Raw genomic sequence first — 6,000 nt, 5'->3', positions numbered from 1 at the left:
TTTCTGCTGCTGCTCCACCCTATGGCCATTTGTTTAAAGGACCTGGCATACTCCAGGTTCTCACTTACCTCCTAAAAGCCCTGTCTGCCCCCAGCCACACAGAATCCTGTCCCCTCTGGTGAGTACAAGTCTGTTCTGAGAATAAGCGGAGATTTACCAGCAACTGTTTCTGTGAGCTTGAAAACCTCTCCAACAGATCAGCAGTTTCTGACACAAAAAAACACAGAGCAGACAGAACCATTAAGATGCACTCAGCCTGTTCTAAGCCTCAAGGAAATCAGCCTGAATCACTGTTCTTGTCAGCTGAGACTTTCAGCAACATTGAAAGAGCTTGTTCTCAGCAGCCAACCAGATTGCTCAGGGAGCAAGAGGAAGCAGGAAGCTCAGGCCACCCGCTCTCACTGTTGCTGACCAAGTGCCCACTGTGTTGGGAATACTAAACCACCCCAGATGGAGGAACACAAGCACAGACAATCCTAGTGGGAAGGCCGGCAGCCACAAACTATCACTGTGTATTCACTCCTTCCCTGAGGTCCTGTAATGCTCTCTTCTTCTCTAAGATGTAGGGGAGGGGGCAAGTATCAACCTTTCTGGCCTGCATACGTCCCTGACCACAGGCAATGTCTCCTGACAAGAGGTAGTATGGGTAGACAGTTTAAGAGAGTAGACAGCCTAGATGTGAACTCTGTCTGCCTCTTACCAGCTGTGCGACATGGGGCACATTATTTAACTTCTCTGTGCCTCAGTCTTCTCATCTTGGTCACAAGATGAACAACAGCCTTAGAATAAAGTTTAAAACCAAGGGCAGAATGAAGAAATGGAAGGACCTTCTGGGCTTGCTATTATGTGAGATTATTGTGTGAGATTATTATGTGAGTTTTTATTATCAAAGCTAACTAGAATTAAGTTTTTAGCCAAGTGCATGTTAACTCATACAAGAAGGGAATCATCAATTCTAGAGAAGGAATAAACTGGAGAGACCATTTAATCCAGCTTTCTCATTTGCAAGTGTGTAAGCAGAGGCCAGCCAGGCTGGGGGATTCGCCCACAGAAATGCAGTGACTGAGAGGCAGTGCATCCCCTCGCTGCTCTGCTGGAGCCAGGACATGAATTTGATGAAGATGGACTTCTCTACCCCGCGAGACTGGAGGACTGATGCCCAGCTAAGGACTGTGTCCGTTGGCTACACCCAGGAAGGAGGTGAATTGTCCCACACAACCTAAGTACAAAAAACTAGTGATAAACATTCTACTTACTCTTACTGCTTTTCAGTTGACTCACTAGATTTTACTAAACACCTAGTGTAAGCCTCACCCTATAGGAGGTGCTAATAGTGTTCCTAAAATCTCCATGGGTGTGCAACTTGGGTTTGTATGACCCTTCACAGCTAACACATTGTTTTCACACTTGTGAGTTCTTCCAGATTATGACCTTGAGGTATGGAAAGACAGAATGCCTATCTGCTCATCCTACTGAGGAGACAGCATGTATGTGACTCTCTACAAGAACTTAATAGAAGCAGCACTACTCTACGTGGGCCACCATAACCAAGTAACACAGAAGGGGGGACTTAAACAACAGAAATTTTCTCACAGTCCTGGAGACTGGAAGTCTGAGATCAAGGTATCAGCAGGGTTAGTTTCTTCTGAGACTCCTCCTCTTAGCTTGTCAATGGCTCTTTCCCACTATGGTTTTACATGATCTTCCCACTATGTATGTTTATGTCCAAATTTCCTCTTCTTTTTTTTTTTAATTTTTCTGAGATTGGAAATGGGGAGGCAGTCAGACAGACTCCCGCAGGCGCCCGACTGGGATCCACCCGGCATGCCCACCAGGGGGCGATGCTCTGCCCATCTGGGGGTGTCGCTCTGCCCCAATCAGAGCCATTCTAGTGCCTGAGGCAGAGGCCACAGAGCCATCCTCAGCACCCGGGCCAACTTTGCTCCAATGGAGCCTTGGCTGCTGGAGGGGAAGAGAGAGACAGAGAGGAAGGAGAGGGGGAGTGTTGGAGAAGCAGATGGGCACTTCTCCTGTGTGCCCTGGCCGGGAATCGAACCTGGGACTCCCGCACACCAGGCCGACGCTCTACCACTGAGCCAACCGGCCAGGGCCCAAATTTCCTCTTCTTATAAGGACACCAGTCAGATTGGATTAGGGCTCAATCATTTGTCCTTATTTAACTTACTCACCTCTTTAAAGGCCCTGTCTCCAAATAGTCACATTCTGAGGTGCTGAAGGTTAAGACTTCAACATATGACTTTGAAGGGGACACAATTCAGCCCCCTAACAGAGGGCATCATTTCTGGAGAACACACCCACACTGCTGTAAATGTCCAGTGTAACTATCCACAGCTATAGAAACTTAGCACCTCATGGGCATAACCCAGCGCAGTTTCTCTGAGCCCTCCAAAGCATCGTGGTGGCTGGGGGAGGGGACTGGAGGGTAGAGGCAGGAGGTGAGCATAGCTGCCATTGACACTGACCATGCAAGGTAGGTCTTCATGGAGCTGAAAAGCTTGGTTTTGCCTTATGCTATAGTCATGTTACACTTAGGCTTTCAACACTCTTCAGGAAAAACTGGGACAAGCAACCCTTACCTTAATGCTTCCATTTAAAGGCTATTTACAACAAACACCAGACTTCTGGTTCCTGAACAAACTCAACATCAACAAGACCACAACCTTGTCTGCATAAATCAAGCGTTAAGGACAAATAGCCTCTCCAACTTCCTATCACAGACAGAATACAAATATGTAGGATTTTTTTTTAATTATAAAATTCAAATTGATTTAGTCTGACCTCTGACAACTATCAGCTAGCTGTCTTGTGGACTGGATGTCCCCTAAGACTTCTTGCACACAAATATTTTGTGACTCTTGTTAGTGTCACAAAAAGCAACAGAAGCAATGAATTCTTCATTGTTTCCTTCACTCATTCACTCACTCAGCAAATACTGATCAAGCACCTACTACGTGCTGGGTGCTCAGGGTGGAGGGGTGAAGAGGTGAGAGAAGACTTCATGAAGAAAGGGGCATTTGAGTTGGTGCTTGCAGACAGGCTAAGATCTGGAGGCAGAAGGAATACATGAACAAAGGCCAGGAAACAGTAAAGACTAACCAAGTCAGGGAAACCTAGACAGGACTGTGCTGGGGAAAGCTGAGCTGCCAGTCTAGATGGTAGGTCAGATCTGATTGTGCCCAACAGGGGGAACTCCACCTGGCCATCTGCCCGTCACCTCCTACAGGCTTGAAGTCAACCTGTGGAGATCAAGAAGGGACAGAAGAACGGGTGGAAGGCTGATCATTCTTTCTGGGAAATGATGGAGAAAGGAAGGAAACAGTGACAATGACAGGTGCTTTTACTATTAACAAAGTAAGTATTATTCAGTTGGAAGGCGTTGTAGCTCTGGATTCTGACCATTCTAGTGGGTATTCAGATTTGCATGTCAATGTGGGAAAGTGACTTGACTGCTTATTTTTGAGCATTTAAATCTATCACCAGTTGAGGGATTTTGTCTGTATACCATTCACAAGATGTGTATTGTTGCTCATGCAGGTAATTCCTTTCAAAGCAGGATGGGTGGCAGTCAAAAGGAGCTTATGCTGGGGTCTGTGATGGGTCTCTGAGAGCAGAGTTAGTGGCTACTGCAAGACTCCTCCACCCCAGGGACCCCTAAAATAGAATCCCAAGCAAGCACATTGGCTTCTTAAAGTAAACTGGGGGTGGGGACAATGAAGAGAAGGGTCTGTGCCCTGCCAAACTGTTCCTCTTGCAGGGAGTTTGAGAGGACTCGTGGGGTCTTGACAGCCAGTCCTAACTGTTTAACAAAGCTGGGTCATTTGAATAAGAAAGGGGCTTCCTGTCCAAAATCGTCAATCAGGAAACTCCTTCTTGCTTGCTCATGGGATTCTGAGTTTTCAGTGCACTCAAGGAACAGTAAAGGGAAACTTGTAACATGTTCTTTCCCTCTGAATATGAAAAAATGGAGTAATGTGCTTTATGGCAAAAGAATGGGTGAGTCACAAGCTCACTAGAAAGACCTAGTGGTGCTGTTCAGGTGGACTGAACTCTCGCCCTGAGTCACCTTCTGAATTGAGGACATCTTTGTATCTCTTTAATTCAACTTCCTCCTCCTCTCAGCCCTCTGGGTTTCTTTTCCTTCAGTTTCCCACACTAAAGAGAGCTGGGTCACCTTCAACACCTCTTTTTTCTTTGTTCTACAATTCCAGGCCACCTCCTTTCTGTGGGCGCTACTTTTGAGCCATTTCTCCTGCACCCACACCTTTGGTCCACGCCCCGCCACTGCTCTGGTCCAAACGTCTCTGGTCTCCGGCTCCTGCAGAAGCTGCTGCTGGCACTCCCACGCTCCTCCAAGGGCTCCGCCGCCTGCACAACGGAGCCGCCCCGCTCCTGTTAGGCCATCAAGCTCTTCGTAGTCTGCCTGCTCGCAGACTCATTGGCCCTGCCCCAGGAAACCTCTTGCCTCTTTCCCACACACCAGCCAAAGGGCCTGCTTCTTGAAAGCTGTCACCCTGACCTGTGGTGGCGCGGCGGATAATGCCTTGACCTGGAACACTGAGGCTGCCAGTTCCAAACCCTGGGCTTGCCTGGTCAAGACACAAACAACAAGTTGATGCTTCCTATTCCTCCCCCCTTTATCTCTCTCCTCTCTCTCAAGTCAATAAATAGAACCTTTAAAAAAAGGAAAAGAAAAAAATTCTTTTTAAAAAGAAAGAAAGAAAGCCATCATCTCTGCACCTGGAACTCTGTACTCTGGCCCCTCCTTCAGGCTGCACACCCTTGCCTCCCTCCACCCTGGACGTGCTTCTCACTTGAGCCACCTGATTCTCTCTGACGCTTATTTTAACCCCTCCAGTCAGGAAGACCTGAGTCCCTCCACTAACCACACACTCCACTCCCAGAGCACATTGTTATTCCCTTCCTCATGGCTTCTGCCCGCATTTGCCTTATACTCTGTGGTGTGGGTCTCAGCTTCCAGACAAGAGTGCTGGATCCTTTGGAAACATTGTTTATTTAAGCAGGCAGCAGAGCAGCAGGCTCACAGCTTACAATGGTCTCCGGGTGAAATTAGTTGAGAGCACAGGCCCTGTGGCCAAAGCCTGGCTGCAGCTCAGCCTGTTTCTCCCCAACTATGTGACCTAGGGGACAGGGCTCTCAGCTGCTGTGTGCCTCAGTTTACACATCTGTAACATGGAGATAATAACACTACATACTTCCCAGAGTCATTGCAAGATAAAATGGGTTAATTCACAAAGAACTCTGGAACACTATCCAGCACATACCATGTACTCGAGGAGTTTTAGAAACTATTATTCTTGGGCCCACCTGGAATTGCTGGAGGTGGGCCCAGGAGTCTGCTTTTTAAACTAGTCCCCCCAGGTGACCACTGCACCCTAGGTTTTAGTCTCTGAATCTTTTCTTTTATACATGAAGAACTTGAAGACCAAGGAGGTGAAATGACTTAGCCTAGCTCAAAACGGACTTGCATAATCCACTATCTAGCCCACCTGTGATTATTCATGAACTTGAACAAGCTCAAGCAGCACCAGCCAAGTCTGATTCCCAGGTGCCTTCCCCACCCAGGGGTTTTTTGTCTCACAGGCAGCTGAAAGAGCAGGGACAGAGCTCATGGGACTGGCACAGACAGGACACCCAGTTTGGGCCACTATCTCCAACTCCTTTTACATCAGCAATGAGAGGACCCCACCCCAACCCCCATCAATGGCTAGGCCATTTCTTTTTTCCCCTTCATTCTAAGCTCCTCAAGTTCACAAGTAAGGATGGCTTTGACCATCAGATTGTTTTCCAGCCCAACCACATCCTGCCAAGGCAGAAGATTTATCTGGCTGTGATTTGTGCAGGTCACATATCCTGGTGTGTTATTCTTCTGCATGAGATTAACATTCAAGTCAGTTAATTGAGTAAATAAAGCAGGTTTCCCTCCCAAGTGTGAGTGGGGATCATCCAATCCAGTGAGGG

Source organism: Saccopteryx leptura, chromosome 2 (assembly GCF_036850995.1).
Source record: "Saccopteryx leptura isolate mSacLep1 chromosome 2, mSacLep1_pri_phased_curated, whole genome shotgun sequence".
In the NCBI taxonomy this organism is placed as follows: Eukaryota; Metazoa; Chordata; class Mammalia; order Chiroptera; family Emballonuridae; genus Saccopteryx; species Saccopteryx leptura.
Note: the sequence above shows the minus strand (reverse complement) of the source record.